This window comes from Nycticebus coucang, chromosome 23, assembly GCF_027406575.1.
Source record: "Nycticebus coucang isolate mNycCou1 chromosome 23, mNycCou1.pri, whole genome shotgun sequence".
Taxonomy (NCBI): Eukaryota; Metazoa; Chordata; class Mammalia; order Primates; family Lorisidae; genus Nycticebus; species Nycticebus coucang.
In genome coordinates this window covers 3,707,519-3,726,919 of record NC_069802.1, presented here as the reverse complement: position 1 = coordinate 3,726,919, position 19,401 = coordinate 3,707,519, and the positions used below count along the sequence as shown (strand labels likewise).

Here is a 19,401-nt window from a genome sequence, read left to right as displayed (position 1 = left end):
GATGAGGGGAATAATGATTGTAAAATAAAATGAAAGGGAGAAATGCTCAATTGGTGGAGCAGTAGCCTCATGTTGGGATGTGTTTATTCATTTATAGAATCAGTATATGTTGAGAACCTACCTTATGTCGAGCACTGTGGTAGACCTGAGGTATATAGTGAGAAAAAATCCTCAAACATGGAGTTTTCGTGAGGATAAAACAGACATTGATACAAGAATCATTTAAAAATGTAAAATTACCACTTAACAGGGGCTAAAATGGATGTGTCAAGAACCCAACTGGAGGCTGAGGAAATTGATGAAGCAGATAATTGAAGATGAGTTTAGAAAGCCAAGGAGTGGAGCTTGGGGTATAGTTCCAGGTAGAGGAGGGAGAGCGTGTATTCCAGGAAAGAGCTTAGAGCATCCACAGAAATGGAGAAAGGCTGCTCTGACCTCTGCACAAAAGCTAAGGGGTGGGATGGAGGGAGATGCAGGGTAGACATAATGTACTCTAGGGATACCAATGGCTTCCAGACCATGCTGGACCTGTAGACCATGTTAAAAATGCCCACAAATAATTCTCATTAATAATGTGTTATATAAATGCATGCCAATTAAGTTGATGTTTACAAGACCAACATGTGTGCAGGCTAGCCAGTTAACAGATAATATGCTGACTGTTACTGCACACTTATCATATGCTCTGCACACCTTTAACTGCACTATATATGAGTAGATTAATCTCATTTAATTCTTCCAACTACACTATCCAGTAGACATGATTAAGTTCTTTATTTCCCACCAGAGGATCCACATATTGCTACTGTTTTGTTAGAGCAAGTCCATCCCCAGTCTGTAGTATAGATGGCTGGTGAACACGTTAGGAATTCTGAGCACATCTAAGAAGTGTAGCAGCCAGTGACTCAAGTTCCATCCTAACACTCTCACACTGATGTGCTCAGATGCACAAATTCAGAAAATTGAAATTATAGTTGCAATGGCAAGATGGTGGACACAGGATGGCAGCATGGAATTCTCAACTTCTGTAACTACAAAGGTGCTTTTTCTTAAAAGTGTTTGTGGGATTTGATTTAGAATGCTGTTAATCCCCAGTGGTTAAAAAGAAAAGAAAATGAAATAGAATGCTGTGAAACCCAGAATTATATTAAGGCCGTCATCTTAGAAGTTGCGTGTTGACCTGCTGAACTCAAGTAACAGAGATCCCTCTTCTATAGCATTTGATTATACTGGATTTAAAATATTGCTTTTTCTTTTAAAAAAATTTCCTTAAAATGGCTGCACATTATCCATTATGCTTAATATACAATGTATTTTATGAGATTACTATATATATTATATTTGGTCAGTCAGCTGGACAAATTAGCATAAGGCTTCTGATTGAAAGTAGAGCTGAAATGAACTATTTAATTCTATTAAAGAAAATTGAGTGAAGTGATAGAGCTGAAACTTCTGTACCACGACTTCATTGAGACTGCTTGAATTGAATTCTGTTCTACATCAAAAAAGAAACGCAAATCCCTTAAGATTCTATTTCTGGCTCTACCACAGGCTTTGCTGTTATACCCACAGCAAGGTGGAACCTGTTACTTTTTTTCCATCTGTAAAATGTAGGCAATGCTTTTAACCTTTTTTCACAGAAGTAGCAGGATTAATGAATACCATAAATGACTTTGACCTATTTTGTAACTGCAAATGCATTTCACGCCATATTTTCATGAGAGACTATGTTTTTTTTTTTGTTCTTTTTTTCTATGAGTTAATGTAAGGCTAAAACTTTAAAATCTGGAATATGTAGTTTATCAGCTCCTCTTTAAAATTCCAGTTTCCAAAGTTAAACAAAAGGAGAATAAGATAAATCTTTCAAGTACTAATCAAAACAGTAAGAAGGAAGTGAAAAGATTGCCCTATAAATCAAAGTCTATTTGGGTTTTTACAGTCTTTTTTGAAAATGCATTCTTTATTTTCCATAATATTGGTAAAAGTATCTGAAATACATTTTAAAAGCTTGTGTTGAGTGAGGCTGGCTTGCTAGAAAAATAATGTCCAAAGCAAATTTGTGTATTCATGAAACTTAACATGGCAAGCCAGTTTGTAGTGATGCACTTACTTCCTATTTTATTTCTTTTAAAGACAGAGTACTGTGTTGTCCAGGCTGGAGTGTAGTGACCATGCATAGTGCACTACAACTTCAAACTCCTGGGCTCAAATGATCCTTCTGCCTCAGCCTCCTCAGGGCAGCCTGGGCAACATAGTGAGACCCCATCAGTCTCCTGGTCTTAAGTGATCCTCCAGGCTCAGTCTCTCAAAATGCTGAGATGATAGGTGTGAGCATACTGTTATAATATTCATTTTTTGGACCCTGGGATGAATTTTACATAAAGAATATGAAGATAATTTCTATTCATAAACTTCACCCCAATCAACTATATACCTTTTAGTAACTCAAAGGGGAAATCACTCTCTTCATATATGCCAGTATTGAGCTGAATCTGGTCCTAATGAATACCCTGTCTTTTTTTCTTGATATTGTCCCTCTATACTCTTAACAGCAGTAGATGTAGATGTGCAGAGTGAACGGGGAGAGTGTCATGTTTGTCCATGAGACCTTTCCTTCTGTTATTTTTATCAGGACTGTTAACTGTATGGGGGCATGTCCTTGGATCTAGTAGAGAAGCTAATGCATGTTTTAAACTCAACAAATACTTGTTAACTGAATGAATTATTAAATTCAGGGTTGAATTGAAAATGTTTAAAAGCCATCTTAAGGTATTCTATCATGCCCTCAATCAGATTCTAGTAGTATAGTAGGTTACTTCTGGGTGATCTGATCCAGCCTGGGATCTTACCAAGCTCATTTTGGGATAGACCCATCATGAAAGTCATGGATATGCTGATTTGAGGAAAGTTTTAAGCATATATCACACAAAAGAGGGTGCTACCACACTTGCCTGGACCTCACATACTCACATAATACGTGAGTACGCACTCCCAACCAACACTTCGTGATGGAAATAGTTTAGAAAGTTAGAGTCCATTCTGGACATTAATTACAAAGAAAATGATGACAGCTCTCTGGGGTCTGAGGCTCTAGCCTGTGTCCCATAATGGCAGTCACGTTGTCATTCACTTCACTGTTAGCCTGTGCCAAGGAGCCCCTTTCTACTAAGTATACGAAGCAATTAAGTTCACGAACTTGCCACCCAACACTTAGGTTGGCAGCGCTGTGCAAACAGCTCAGGAAGTTGTCATAACCTTGGTATGTCGGTGTTGCACAGCGGTGTTTGTGCTGACATGTGGCACTCATTAGTGTTGTTGAATGTTTCTGTGTGCTGTTGTGAGAATGTTGGAGCTTGAATTAGAGCAATGAGCAAACATTCATTTCTTGTTAAACTTGACAAGTATGGAAGTGAAATCGGGGACATGCTAGTCCAAGTTTATGGGGTAGTGCCATGAAGAAAACGGCAGTGATACGAATGGATTAAACATTTTTCTGAGGGGAGAGAAAGTGTCACTGACGAAAGAGAAGTCAGGTCAGCCAGTAACAAGAAGAACTGATGAAAACATTGCAAAAAATTGTTGAATTGTATGTCAAACTTGCCAGCTGACTGTGAGAAGCACAGCAGACCAAGTAAACATTGATAGAGAAACAGTGGGAATATCTTAACTAAAAATCTTGGCAGGAAAGGTGTGTGCAAAAGTGGTCCCACAGGAGCTCACGCAGCACTGTGAGGAAGTGTTTAGCCCGTGAGCAAATAACTGTACCAGAGTGGCCTCTCTACTCCCTTGATAGGGCCTCCAATGACTTATTTATTTACCTGAAGAAAAAGGAAATATTGAGAGGAAAGTATTTTGATGACATTTAGGACATCAAGCATGACACAATGACAGCTCTGATGGCCCTTTCAGAAAAAGAGTTCCAAAAGACTTTGAAGGGTGGATGAGGTGCTGGCATTGGTGAGTATGTTCCCAAGGGGAGTAGGTCAAAGGCGATGTTCATCAGTGAAGCACGTAGCACTTTCTCTAGGATGCGTACCTGAACTTACTTATCAGGCCTTGTACTTCCTGGACCTTTTCACATCTTATACTCCGACTGCCCGTCCTTGCTCCAGTTCACCTGCCCCCAGGGCTTCTCCCTCTCCTTTCTCTGTCTCTCACTTTCAGCCACACGGGTGAAGAAGCGTGGTCTGCAGGTCCATCCATACAGTTAATTAGACAGCAGGTGCATGGTGACCACTGGGCTATTTGCCTGCGATACCAAGATGGTTAGAATGTGGTCTAACTCCCACAGGGCTCACAGATGACAGTTATTCAGTAAGTGATTGAGGTTGAGGTAGCACCAGGCACTGTGGGAGACAGAAATGAGGCATCAGGCCAGGCTGGGAAGGGTTCCAGGAGCAGGACTGCCACCCTGAGGTTGCCACGTCCCAGAGGAGTGTCTATTTATGAAGGTGGGATTGAGACTTTTGAACAAGTCCTAGACCCAGCCCAAAAGACTTTGTGAAATTGAGTGTGGTCCCTGGAGAATAGTTAGATATGGGTTCTTAAGAGAAAAGAAAGTTCTGCAGACATTATAGAAAATTTCAAGTGTTTACATTACTGGGCTTAGAAACAGCATTCATCCCTCTTTAAGATACAATCTTATTGGCACCCCTTTAAAATTACTCTTAGGAAATCAGGGTTAAGGTGAGGGGGGAGTCCATTTACTAAAATTATCTTATATCACATCAGTACAAAATGATTGTGCTGTAGGTAATTTTATTGCCTTTTTGGAGGTTTATGGTTCCTAACAAGCTTCCATCATTATAAAGCATATACTTGTATAAACAAGTTGAGGGAAAAGCCTGATTGACGTTAATCTCAAATGTGTTGCTGGGAAGGTATGTTTTTTTCTTTTTGGGTTGTCTTTGAAGTGAAGATCAGAGGTGATTCTTTGTCACCCACAAAACTTTGATGTTTTCCTGCATTACTGCTCACGGCCAGGATGGGAGACCAACATGCACTCACAACATCCAAAACCAACTTTATGATTAGGTGAGAAATTTGTTCTGGAAAATATAATTTGTTCCTGCTCAGCTGTGACTTTGAAATGTTCCTGGGCACTCTGGAGGGAAAGACAGTTCTAGAACAGAAGTATTAACACTCGTTAGCAAAGTCTATTTAAATACCAGTTTAACTGGCTGCAAATGATTGCATCACAGCGGCCCAGAAAGAACTTGCTTTAGGATAGCTGGGTGGGAGGGAGTCAGCATGCGAATCTGACCACCAGGCCAACTGGACTGAGCCTCAGGTTGGGGAGTGAGACAGAGTCCGCTGTGGAACTTGTCTGCCCTGTATCAGCGGTGTGCCCATAAGCAAGTGACATTCTCCCAGGTTCTCGATAAAGAAAATGAGGATGATAATACTGTTAGGATTAAATGCAATGACACATTTAAGGTGCCTAATATATAAGTACATGCTCAAAGTGCTAGATATGTTGATCTTGAGCAAAACAGCCATTTCACAAAATTTTTACTCCACACTCTCAAGTGATATGGCATGAGTTTTAAATGTACTAAATGGCCCAGATGGCTTGCATTGCCTGGCTCTTCCTGGCATGATACTGGTTTCTGTCTTTCCTGCCTGACACAGAAGCTTCTAGAAAATGACTCATCAAAGGATGTGGATAAGACATGGCAGAGGACCTGAGGACCAATTCCAGGTATTTGCATACACACCTATAATTATTCCGTACTCTGTAGCAACCAATGTGTGGCTGATTTCTGGTTATTTCTGGCTCTTTCTTACAAATCCTACCCTCTCCTTAATTTATAACTGCAAACACATGGTATGTATACAAACTTCAAGAAAGGAAAAAACTGTATTAAAATTGTAATTCTCAGTATATACCAATAACAAAAAAGTCACGTCGAGCACCTCAGGTAATTGCAGAAGTCAAATGTGGCTTGAGTATTGCAAATTAAATACAGTTTTTTTCTTTCTTAAAATGTGTACACCTTTTCGTGGCACCCTCTGTATATAGAAGGAGGTAAAAGCAGTAATTATACATTAATCAGTAGATAGAGTGCTCCTCCAATCTGTGAGAAAGTCCTTTTGTGCTACAATAGGACTCTCTCTTTTTAAGAGAAAAAATGGGGGATTAGTGATGGAGAGAAACCGCTCCCTGGACTACCAGGACAGCCAAACCCATCCAGCTACCCACACACTAGCTAATATGCTCAGCAGTGGGGACGCGCCATTAAGCAGACGCCCGTCCTCACAGGGTTTATAGTCTATGGGTCACTGGCTTGACTGATTTGTCCTTCAGATTATCTTCACATCAGGTCAGTGAAAGATTCCTTCCAGATATAGGTACATTCTAGAAAATGTGAAAAAAAAATAAACAATAATCACCATTAATCTATTTCCTAGAACTAACTGCCATTAACATTTTGGTTAACTTCCTTTCTTATTTTTATTTATTTATTTATTTTTTGAGGCAGGGCCTTGCTCTCTTGCCCAGGATAAAGCGCATCCATCATCACAGCTCATTACAACCTCAAACTCCCAGCCTCAAGCAATCCTCCCCGATAGGCCTCCCAAAGTGCTAAGATTAGGGGAGTGAACCACCATGCTCCACCCATGCTCCACACTCTAACTGTGCTTACATGTGTGTCTAACATGCAATAAGTCTTTTCTGTTTTGTTTTATCACTCATTAAATATTATGTCATGGGTAGTTTCTTATGCTGTTAAAAATCTTTAAAAATATGATACAAATATGATTTTTAGTGGTTGCTTAATTTTTTTTTTTTTTTTTTTTTGAGGCAGGGCCTTGCTCTTTTGCCCAAGGATAGAGCACACCACATCCATTCTATGGATCTATAAAATTAGTTTTTGCTAAACATTTAGATTCTTTTCTCCCTTATTTTTTGCTATTGAAATTAATATTAAAATATTATGTTCAATCTGAAAATTGTGCCTAAATCTCCAATTTTTCCCTAGGAAAACAGCTGACTTTCTGAAAACAAAAGTCCTGCTTTATATAGTATTTTCTGTTTCCATGGTGCAAATACTCTTTCCACGTGGCCAATTTCAAGCTATCACTGTGATGTCACTGAACAGGAAGTTGGGAAGGGAGGTGCCTAACTGGCTTTCCTGGGCTGGCACAGGTCACCTGTCACACACCACTGCCCATTCCCAAGCCTCTCGTCAAACATTTTCTTTTAGCTGCCTTTCTGGTGTTTATATCCATACTTTGAGTAGTATGTGTATATTACTATTTCTTGGTGCACAGATTTTAGGCATTACCTATTGATTCTGATGATAGGTGATAGAATATTATTAAATACCTCTTATTTTTTTTCTTTTCCTTGTTTTTAGAGATGAGGTCTTGCTATGTTGTCCAGGCTGGACTGGAACTCCTGGGACCAAGTGATCCTCTACCTCAGCATCCCAAGTAGCTGGACTACAGGTGTGTGCCCCTGCCCCCAGCTCAAATATCTTTTCTCTCTCCATGATCCAGCTTCCTCTCCCAATAGGGTTCTTTCACAATTTCTGTTTAAATGCATATTCAGCATTTATTTTATTGTAATTCCCCAATTTACATACCCAATTACATGTCTAATTATAATGTGATTATTATAATTACATGATACTTGCTGAGCCAAGTAATTTAACATGATAAAATTTCCTTCATTATATATTTTTATTCTTTTTTTTTCTGATGGCTAAGTTTTCTGTCTAAATTCTCTCTCTCCTAAATGTGGTATTTGAGGCTACGAGGAAAATAGTTTGTAACGACCACTACTCCTGGGTAGAAAAAAATAAAAATAAAGACTTCACCTGAAAATTTACAACACCCCAATGCATGGCTTTGGGAGGTAAATTTGTATTATCAGCATAGTAAGGAAAAGCCCTAAGCTCTGAATTTCTATTAAAATAGTCAAAGTTTGCAAATACTTCTTGGTGTGTGCCCAAGACAATTGCAAAGCCATTGTAGACAGAAGTGTCCTCTCAGGTCACTTAGAGTTCTGAAGATTAAGTGTGATCAAGTAGCGGCCGGCAGAGAAACAATTGCTGCCAGGCACACAAACAGACTCATTATGAATGAACACCAGTAAAAATGCTAAGAAATGATCGGATTCCCAAGAATTTGAGCTGTGGAAATTTTTTTTTTTTTTTTTTTTGAGACCGAGCCTCAAGCTGTCGCCCTGGGTAGAGTGCTATGGCATCACCACTCACAGCAACCTCCAACTCCTGGGCTTAAGCGATTCTCTTGCCTCAGCCTCCCAAGTAGCTGGGACTACAGGCACCCGCCACAACGCCTGGCTATGTTTTGGTTGCAGCCGTCATTGTTGTTTGGCAGGCCTGGGCTGGATTCAAACCCGCCAGCTCTGGGGTATGTGGCTGGCGCCTTAGCCGCGTGAGCTATAGGCGCCGAGCCAGAGCTATTGGAATTATTAGTTATGAAACATAAACCACGAATTAAGAGGAGACATAAATGAGAGATGAAAGGAAAAATTGAAAGGAACATAATTTTTTTTTTGTTTGTATTTCTTTCCTGATTTAATAATGCTTATTTATGCTTTAAAAAAAAAAATCAGTGCTGCCAGAGGCTTATTTTTTTAATTGGTCTTTTCAAGAACAAGGTTTGGCCGGCCCCATACGCCGAGAGTAGTGGGTTCAAACCCAGCCCCAGCCAAACTGCAACAACAACAACAAAAAATAGCTGGGCGTTGTGGCAGGCGCCTGTAGTCCCAGCTGCTCGGGAGGCTGAGGCAAGAGAATCACATAAGCCCAAGAACTGGAGGTTGCTGTGAGCCGTGTGACGCCACGGCACTCTACCCGAGGGCAGTAAAGTGAGACTGTCTCTACAAAAAAAAAAGAACAAGGTTTTTGTTTTGTTGATCATTTCTACTGTTTGTCATCTATTTTGCAAATTTCTTCACCTGGGGTGGACACCTCACTTCTTGCTGTAACCCCATAATACCTCCCAGACCTTTCCTGGTGTCTGTGGCCAAATGGTTTCACAGATTTCTATGTCCCAGTTCTCCGTCCTTCACGGGGTCTGTTGCTTTGATGCTCAGCCCTTCAGGGGCACTAAAAACTCAGCTTCTAAGATACTAAGCCAGTCTCTACCTGCAGGCCACATAGATTTAATTCCTTCCTGACTCTGGCTATGAATTACCTCTTTATCTTTGCTCTTGAAGATAATTCTTTTCCTACCTTTAAGTATGGGTCTGAGTTTTAAATTTTCATTGAAACACATTTTGTCCATCATTTCTATTTGTTTTAACTTCTTTTTTTTGAGACACAGTCTCACTCTGTCACCCGGGTAGAGTGCTGTGGGATCATTGTAGCTCATTGCAACCTTAAACTCCTGGGCTTAAGCCATCCTCCTGCCTCAGCCTCCTGAGTAGCTGGGACCACAGGCACTCGCCACAATCCTGGCTAATTTTTCTATTTTTATTAGAGACAGGGTCTCACTCTTGCTTAGGCTGATTGCAAACTCCTAAGCTTAAGCATTCCACCCACCTTGGCCTCCCAGGGTGCTAGGATGACAGGTGCGTGTCACCGCACCTGGCCTTCTATTTAAGTCCAGGGTACTAGGATGACAGGCGTGTGCCACCTCGCCTGGCCTTCTATTTAAGTGGGACCAGGAGTCTGTCCTTTTCTATCTATCATCTTGACTAGACCCATTTGTGTGTGTGTTGCTAATACACCAAGTTCTTACCTTTGCTCTCATTTTCTACAATTAATTGTTATAAAAATTTACCCCTGGCTTAGTCCTGAGGAGCAGTAGCTGTTCATGCTGGTTGCTTTGTCTTTGCCCCTCTAACTGTCGTCCCACAGATGCTCATCTCAGACTGGAGAAAGTGCTCAAGTCCTTGGGGAGGCCTCTGTTCAGCGTCCCCGTCAGCTTGGACAGGCCACCAGGGAGCTCCTTGGGAGGACGGTTTCTGAAGGGACAAATACTCCTGATGGTCATATGACTGAAGATGGAGTGCCAGAGACAGGACAGAACAAAGTGACAAGGCCCTCCCTCTTTCCCTCGCCTCATCACCTGCCCCACCTTTGCTTCCCACATGACAAATCCTAGTGTGGCTTGCTGATTTCTGGGCCTTTGGGATTCAAAATGGAGAGAATGGGTCTGAACTACAGGTTAGGATAGAAGGAAGGAAAGAGAAAAGAGAGTAAGGCTCCAAAGAGAGAAAGGAGAAGCAGGATTCAGAATGGAAACATTTGGGTTCTAAAGCGTGTTGGAGTGTGAGCAGGAGGAGCCCAGAGACGGGGAGGCATGGCTTGGGGGTATAAACGGATTCTTTTATTGTTATTCCAGAATATAATTAATGACTACAACTACTTTCCAGTGACCTGGTTTCTCGAGTTTTTTTCTTGTTAATGTGCTTGCCCCAGGCATATCTAGGTTACCCTTGGAATAACCACCTCCCTTATTATCTATGACTAGTTGAATTTATTCTCTTTCTCACGCAGGGCAACTGTCCAGTGTGTTTTGGGGGATGGGAAACACCTTTAAGGAGCCAAGAGCAGCCTGGTTTCGTGGTTGGCGGGCACTTTTCATCTCTCGCCGATGCTGGAATTTTAGTGACGCTCAAGAATTCTTGATACTGTCATTGAGGATGGTTGAGTAAATTTTGAAATATATTTTTTCAGTGGTGATGGGGATTTTCAGAACCTGTATCTTATTGTTATATTTATGTATATGTGGCATTGATTCCTAACTACCCACAATATCCTTTCCTCCACTGTTCCTTGCTGAGAGAACTCCCAGATGGCCCAGAATAAGGCCTGCATTTCCCAGTTCCCTTTACAGGTGAACCTGAGACTAAGTTTTGGCAAAGGGATATAAGAGAAAACTGTATGTTGTCCTTCCAGAGAACATCTTTAAAAGGAATATACACCCTTCTTTAGGCTTTTCTATCTTTCTGTTGGTTGAGATGTAGATGCAATGGTTGGAACTGAATGACCAACTTTGGACCACAGAGTAAGGAGCCTCATTTTGAGAACAGTGGATAAACAAAATAGATCATGTCTGAGTCCTTAGTGATTAGGGAGCCACCCTGTCAGCCTAGACTGCTTTCCTATGCCCTTCTCACATGTGTAAGAAGAAAAGTACATTTCTGTCCTTTAAGCCACAGTTTCTGAAATCTTCTGTCACATCTAGCTAAACCCACCTCTACACCATGTATCTATCAGGTATGCAGCCACAGGTTGCTTGATATACCAAACCAAAAAGTCACACTTCAAAATTTTTTTGTTTTTTATTTAAATTCTTTAATCCTAGGAACCCTGAAGAATGTGGCGTCATAGCTGCAGATTGAATAGTGGGACAACTGTTTAAGAGCACAAGCTGCAAAGGAGGCAAGGTCATTACGGTGGCCTAACCAGCAGGCAAGTCCATTCTCCAATAGGAATTCGATAATGTTCACAAATACCCACCTACCCCTGTGTAACATGGCGCTCGGGAAGCCAACTCCATCCAGCTCTTGGGAAGTCAGTGATTTTCAACACTGGTGTGCCGAGAGGACCTTAGGTGTGCCACAAACATTTTTAAAGATTGTTAGTTAAATTATTTTCAAAAGAAGTTCAAAGCACAGTAAGTATATTCTTTTTTTTCTTTTTCTGTTACTTTTTTTTTTTTTTGATCAACATAATTTAAGTGTGCCACAGAAGTTTAAGTATAGGTTCAAGTGTGGTATGAGATAAAAAAAAGATTGAAAAACCCTGATCTAAGTGTTACCTCAAATTTCTGGGCAGGATTTGGTTCAGGAATGGCTATCTGAGACTCGAGAAGCAGCTTTCTGAAGCATCTGGGAGTTTTTCTTGTTTCTCTGGAAAGTTCTGAGAGCCACCCTTTCTTTACTTTGCCTGGCTGCTGCTATTCAAATCCAAGGCCAGAGCCTGCTGTAACCATTAGTCTATTAGCTCTAAGACAAGCTGACACAGGAGGGCAAAGCCCTTCTAAGTACAGCGTGTAGAGACATGCCCCTGGAGTCCATGATTCTGAAGCAGATTCTTCTTCTACAGTGAGGTGAATAAATCAATTTCCCTGTTATTTACATGAGGCTGAATTGGATTTTCTACTATTCCCAGTTAAAAACATTCTAAACCGATACAGCTACATGGTAGAAGTCCTAAACTTGGAGTAAAGTACTTGGATTCTACCTGCCACCAGGTGGCCCTGTGACCACAAGCACTTCACTCCCCCTCTCTGGGGCTTTATCTTCCTTATCTGCAAAGGTGGAGCTTTGGGAGTAGATCAGTGGGTCTTAATCATGGGCAATTCTGTTATTCCCATAACAGAATTTTGGAAACATGTGAGACACTTTTCATTATGACAATATTGTGCAGACACTGCTGACATTTAGTGGGAAGGTGACGAGGCTCACGATCCCTGGAGTGATCCTGTGCAATGAAACTGCCCACTTAAAATGCCTTTTTTTTTTTTTGGTCCCCCTCAGTAGAGTGCCATGGTGTCACAGCTCACAGCAACCTCCAACTCTTGGGCTTAAGCGATTCTCTTGCCTCAGCCTCCCAAGGAGCTGGGACTACAGGCGCTCGCCACGACGCCCGGCTATTTTTGTTGCTGCAGTTTGGCGGGGCCGGGTTTGAGCCCACCACCCTCAGTATATGGGGCTGGCGCCCTACTCACTGAGCCACATGTGCTGCCCTAAAATGCCTCTTGATGCTTCTCTTGTCTTGTACCTCTCTCATGACTCTGGGAGATCATTTCTTATTTCCTCTAGATTTCTGCTCTGTTGCTTTTCTCAGTCTGGTGGCCCCAATTTGGCTATACAACTAGAACTTATGTATCAATGTTTCTCAGCTTGGTCTCAAGGTTAACAAGCATCCAAATCACCTGGGAAACTGCTAAACATTCAGATTCCTGCACCCAGTCTGAAAAGAACTGATGACCTTTAGGGGGTCCATAATTTGCTTTACTTGTTTGCCCATCTCACTAGGCCACATTGTCAACAACATAATAGTTTCTTTTGTAAAAGTCACTTATAAGAGTTTAAAAATCAGGTATCCTTTATCTTGGGAGTATTTGAGTCTTTACATAAGTTATTTCACTTGCCCTCACAGCAACCTAATAAAATAAGTTCCTATCCCCATTTTACACGTAAGAAAAACTAAAATTCCTACATTCATTTCACAGATTAAGCAAAGAGTTTCTCAGTCTTCACCAGCTAGCAAATGCAAGGGCTGGGACTTGAGCCCAAAGCCTGATTCACTCTGTTTCATGCCACTGGCTCACGCTGTTTCAGCTTTGATATCAGCAAGGTAAGAGACATACCCAGCTGCTCCCTGCAGCCACTGCTCACACAAATGAAGTACATTTAAAAATATGTGACGCGTGTGATTCAATATGTTGTTAATAAAAAGAAAATCCAGTTAATAAAGCAACATGTATAGTGTGATCCCCTTTGTTAGCTATATTCCAAAATGTTAACAGTAGGAGGAATTGCAGAATATGTATTTTTGATATAGTTCATGCATAATGAAAGTATGGCAGAGATGGCTAGCTACAACTCATGTTTGCTCTTCTTTAGCTTAGAGTTATCACTTGGACACCCTGTTGCCCCATCAGGACTACATTTCCCAGCCTCCTTTGCATCCAGAGCAGAACATATGACTAATTCTCACCAATGGAGTGTAAACAGAAGTGATATGTCATTTCCAGGATTGGGCTTTTAAGAGACGAGATGTGCTACTAAGTATATATACCCAGAAGACCAAAAATCACATTATAACAAAGACATCTGTACCAGAATGTTTATTGCAGCCCTATTCATAATTGCTAAGTCATGGAAAAAGCCCAAGTGCCCATCGATCCACGAATGGATCAATACATTGTGGTATATGTACACCATGGAATATTATGCAGCCTTAAAGAAAGATGGAGACTTTACTTCTTTCATGTTTACATGGATGGAGCTGGAACATATTCTTCTTAGTAAAGTATCTCAAGAATGGAAGAAAAAGTATCCAATGTACTCAGCCCTACTATGAAACTAATTTATGGCTTTCATATGAAAGCTATAACCCAGTTATAACCTAAGAATAGGGGGAAGGGGGAGAGGGAGGAGAGGGAGGGAAGAGAGGAGGGAGGATGGGCAGAGGGAGGGTGATTGGTGGGATTACACCTGCGGTGCATCTTACAAGGGTGTATGGGAAACTTAGTAAATGTAGAATATAAATGTCTTAACACAATAACTAAGAAAATACCAGGAAGGCTGTGTTAACCAGTGTGATGAAAATGTGTCAAACGGTCTATAAAACCAGTGTATGGTGCCCCATGATCACATTAATGTACACAGCTATGATTTTTTTTTTTTTTTGCATGTTTTGGCAGGGACCAGTTTTGAACCTGCCACCTCCAGTATATGGGGCCAGCACCCTACTCCTTGAGCCACAGGCACTGCCCCACACAGCTCTGATTTAATAAAAAAAAAGAGAGAGAGAGAGATGAGATGTGCCTTTTTTGGGTACTCCACCACACTCTCTTAGCTGAGTGCAAGGGACTCCAAGGGAACAGGGGCCAGTGGGACCCACAACTGAAAGGGAGTCCATGTCCCTAAAAGATAATGTGGGGGGACATCCATGGCTGAGTAAGAACACCTACCTGAACTGTTGCATGGGTAAGAAATAACCTATGGTCCTATGTCATGGAAATTTAGGGGTTATTTGTTATAGCAGCTAGTGCTACCCTCACAAGTAATACCTACTGACTAATAATTCCATTTTTTATTTTATTCTTATAAGATATGTATGATTTAACAAAATAACATTTATAGGATTCAAAGTTCTAGTTATAGCAAGGAGCATCTTTACTGGTTTTTAATTCTGAAAAGTTAAATTGTTTAAACGGAACTGTAGGGCCTTGTAGAGGAAGGAGGGAAAAGCTGGCTGACTGAGAACCTGCTTCTGAGCATTGCCTTTGATGTGGGGCCTGACCGTATATATTAATAGAAAGTCATCTAAACATCCTCAAATTATTAATGCAGCAGAAAGACAAAGCATGTCTAAATTTGGAGACCAGGTACCAACAATTTTCTTTGAGTTGAGTGGCATTTTATACACAATAAGCCTGTATAAACATGGGACAACAGATTGCAAAATATTCTTAATGGCATCAGAAGAATGAACAAAAGATTTGCCCATCCTTAATACTTAATGACTACAAAGAATCATAGGGTTTTAGAAAAGCTGAATGGTGTCTTGTGTTTAATTTCAACAACTCATAATGAATTGCAGTAACATAATCCAAAGGCAAAAATAATCAAGCTTACTTAGCCACGGAGCTTGATCAGAGCCCTGGAGGACATGTCAGCCATGTTGTGGAAGGGTTTTAATAGGGTTCAGATTTCATCAAACATTAAAAAGGAGATGAAAGAGTGTTGTGTAATTACTTAAGGACTTAAGGTAACAGAAGAAATCAGAAGAGTTTAATTGCGTGGAATGAGAATCAAAATTACAAAATGAAGACGTGGTGATAGAGTTTAGCTCTACATACAGAGAAATACTTATCTTCAGAGGCAGTATCAAGGTAAAACGGACATCATATTTTGTTTCTCATGGATCAATAACCACTGTGTTCTTTCCTTTAGTGTCTGTCTGAGGACAGAGGCAGTTCTCTGCAGACAGAGGCTTTATTTCAAATGGATCATTCACATTGCCTGGCTGTGTCTACACAAAACTGAAATATCTTGATAATGAGTGTAAAGCTTTAAAAATGCCAGTGGTGCCAAGGTTTCTTATGTTTTCAAATATCTAAGCATTTGTACCAATGTTACCAGATATGGAGATGTTGGCAGTTTAGTTGACAAAACTCAGAGAAGTATTGGCCCTTTTATTTTTAGCATAACTATTTTTAGTATAAGATTCTACTAATGTTTAGTGACAGATGATACGCTGACTGCTTCACATTCTTGACCCCATAAAGGACCAACGCTTTCAGGGAGGACTGAGGAAAGTTGCTTATTCCTTCTGACTTGTGTGGGCGCCGTTTCTCTGGCACATAAAACTTCACAAGTCCTGTTAGCAGTCCTGAGTTATTCCTGTACCAGGGAGGCCCAGACAGGCTAGCGATGGTGTAAGGAACTAATGGGCATCTGATAAGGGCATGAGAAAATCTGGCCACCAGAAGAGAATGTATCACATCTGCCCACTCATCTTCATACAGGCGAATTTCCTGTACTCCTGTCTAAAACCAATCCTTCCACTCTGCAGAGCCCTTTCCTCTACAGCCTAATAGTTCTTAGTTCTAATAGTTCTTTTGTCTTCTACACTGGAAAATTTTCTCCTTTGTTTTTATATCTCTGTCCATGAAGCATGCATACATGCCATTTTTCTCCCATTATTTACACATGTGTGTGCACACACACACACATCCCCCCATACCTTCCTTTGATTATACTTTCTCACCTAGCTACTGCCACATTTATTTCTGAGCAAAATACAGGGTGACCATAAAGTTAATGTGCAGGTTTAAATTGCACACGAATTTCATGGCCACCCTGTCTATCCCGTACTTGTCTGTTCCACTGCCTCCAAGCTTTGTCCCCTCACCATGTCTTATACCTGCTCCAAGCAAGCTTTCCTTCTGCCTGCTCCGGCTCATCTGTGCCGTCCAGCCGTGGGCTCCAGCTCATCTGCCTGGTCCAGCTGTAGGCTCCGTCTCATCTGCCCCATCCAGCCATAGGCTCTGTCTCATCTGCCCAGTCCAGCCGTGGGCTCCATCTCATCTGCCCGGTCCAGCCGTGGGCTCCATCTCATCTGCCCCGTCCAGCCGTGGGCTCCGTTTCATCTGCCCTATCCAGCCATGGGCTCTGTCTCATCTGCCCTTTCCAGCCGTGGGCTCCGTCTCATCTGCCCCGTCCAGCCGTGGGCTCCGTTTCATCTGCCCCATCCAGCCATGGGCTCCGTCTCATCTGCCCTGTCCAGCCGTGGGCTCCATCTCATCTGCCCCGTCCAGCTGTGGGCTCCGTTTCATCTGCCCCGTCCAGCCGTGGGCTCCGTCTCATCTGCCCCGTCCAGCCATGGGCTCTGTCTCATCTGCCCCATCCAGCCATGGGCTCCGTCTCATCTGCCCCGTCCAGCCATGGGCTCTGTCTCATCTGCCCTGTCCAGCCGTGGGCTCCGTCTCATCTGCCCCGTCCAGCCGTGGGCACTCAGTCCTCTTAACTTGATCTCCTGGTGGCAGCTGACCCCCTGGGTGGCTTCCTCCTTGATCTTCCTTTTCTGCTCGGCTTCCAGGGCTTAGGATTCCCCCAGTTTCCTATCTACTTTGCTGACTGCGTCTTCTTAGCTTCCTTTGCTGGTTTCTCCTTTCCCTCCAGCCTTTTAAAGTTGGAGTATCACAGGGTTCAGCCATTAGCCATTTTCTCTGCCCAATCTAGACACATTTTTCTTGGGGATTTTATTTAATTCTCCAGTGGGATTGTCTAAACATTCGTACCCTCCCCCCATGCCATGCACAAATTTATGTGGGAAAAACCTAGTCACCCAGGTGAAGGTGCCAAGTGGGGCATTCGGGAGGTGATTAGGTCATAAAGGCAGAGCCCTCATGAATGGGACTGGTGCCTTATTTAAAAAAAGGCCCCAGGCTGGGTGCGGTGGCTCATGCCTGTAACCCTAACCTCTGGCAGGCTGAGTTGGGTGGATTGCTTGAGCTCGGGAGTTCAAGACCAGCCTGAGCAAGAATGAGACCCCGTGCCTACTAAAGGAGAAAAAATGAACTGGGCATCATGGCAGGGGCCTATAGTCCCAGCTACTCAGGAGGCTATGGCAAGAGGATTGCTTAAGACCAAGACTTTGAGGTTGCTGTGAGCTGTGACACCTCAGTACTGTACCCAGGGTGACAGAGTGAAACTCTGTCTCAAAATAAAATAAAAGCCCCAGAGAGCTATATTTCCTCTTTCTGCCACATGAGGACACAGAGAGATGTCTGTCTATAGAGAAAGTGGGTCCCACCAGATGCTGAATTTGCTGGCACCTTCCAGGTGGACTTCCCAGCCTTCAGAACTGTGAGAAAAATCACTTCTCAGCCTTTTGGCTAAGATCAAGTGCAGAACTGAAAAATAAATTTCTGCTGCTTATAAGCCACCCAGTGTAAGGTATTTTGCTATAGCAACCCAACAGACTAAGACATATAGTTTTAAAAATTCCACACTGATGTCAAAGACTCCAGGTCTCTCTCCTTAACTCCAAAAGTTCATCTGGGTAGCTGCCTTCTCAGCACCTATACATCCATGCTTGGATGTATAACCGAAAAGTTCTCGTCTCAGGTCAAGTGACCTCCATCCTCCAGGTGTTTGCATCAAAAGCCAGAGAATGAGTCCTTGACTCCTCTTGCTGCCCCACCTCAGATCAAATGCACACTCCATGGAAATGCTGCTGGTGCTACCTTCAAAATACATTCAGCGTCTTAGCGCATGTGGCCACGCTCACTACTTCACCCTGGCTGGGGTTCCCATAATAACTTCACACAGAGGTCCCACCATCAAGTGCTTCACTCCTACGGTCTATCTCCACCCAGCAGGCAGGGTGACTTATACAAAATGGGAATCAGATTATGTCTCCCCCCTGCTCAGAGCCTTGCAGTAGCTCCCCACTGCCCTGCGGCATCCAGTTCCTGCTGTCCACCTGTGCCCTCCGACCCCTGCCATGCTGCCCACCTGACTCCGAGGCTCCAGGCTGGCTCTGTCTGCACGTCTCACTCCCTCATCCCCTCCAACGCTTTGCTTCACTGGCACCTCCTCACTGGCACCTATTCTGACTGCCTTCTTATAATTCCATCCTGTGCTCCCTGAGTTCCTGAGAACCCTGGCTCGGCTCTGCTCCCTGGCCCTTACCCTACTACACCGTTACTTGGGACTGATGCCTGTTTTCAGTCTCCTCTGTCTCCCCACTGGAGTGTGAGCACCAGGAGCGTCCTGGCTGCCATCTGCTTTGTTCACTGACGTACCCCGAGCACAGAGACTCTGGCTCGCAGAGGTCACGCCATAATACTTGTTGAGCGAATTAAATCAAAGAGCGGGAGAATCTGGTTGTAAGATTCTCCTGACAATGATAATGATAATGATGATAGCTATTTTTTAATAAGCCCCTATAATGTGCCACTTACACACCTAGAAACTTTATCTCATTTAATTCTCAAAGCAACCACGTGGCATAAATCCCTCCCACTCACTTTTCAGATGGAGTCAGAGGCACAGAAAATTTCTGTAAATTTTCTCAAGTCACATGACTGGAAAGTGGCAAAGCCAAGATTTGAACCCACAGCTGTGTGCTCCACTTTCCCACTTTTGCACATTTCTGGAGCAAGCATTCATTGGTGCAGCTTTTCTAGAGGATAACTTGGCCTTAATCTGAACAGCCTTACAAATGGATAGAT

The 19,401-nt window shown here is 42.5% G+C and overlaps 1 long non-coding RNA gene across 1 annotated transcript; it reads left to right on the top strand.

Moving 5' to 3' along the window:
* The first annotated feature begins 5,492 nt into the window (after window positions 1–5,492).
* Window positions 5,493–11,598, top strand: LOC128575934 (uncharacterized). Its single transcript, XR_008377197.1, has 4 exons — window positions 5,493–5,701; window positions 7,362–7,452; window positions 9,834–10,629; window positions 11,287–11,598. It is a non-coding gene; the product is annotated as an uncharacterized LOC128575934 (long non-coding RNA).
* The last annotated feature ends 7,803 nt before the right edge of the window (window positions 11,599–19,401 follow it).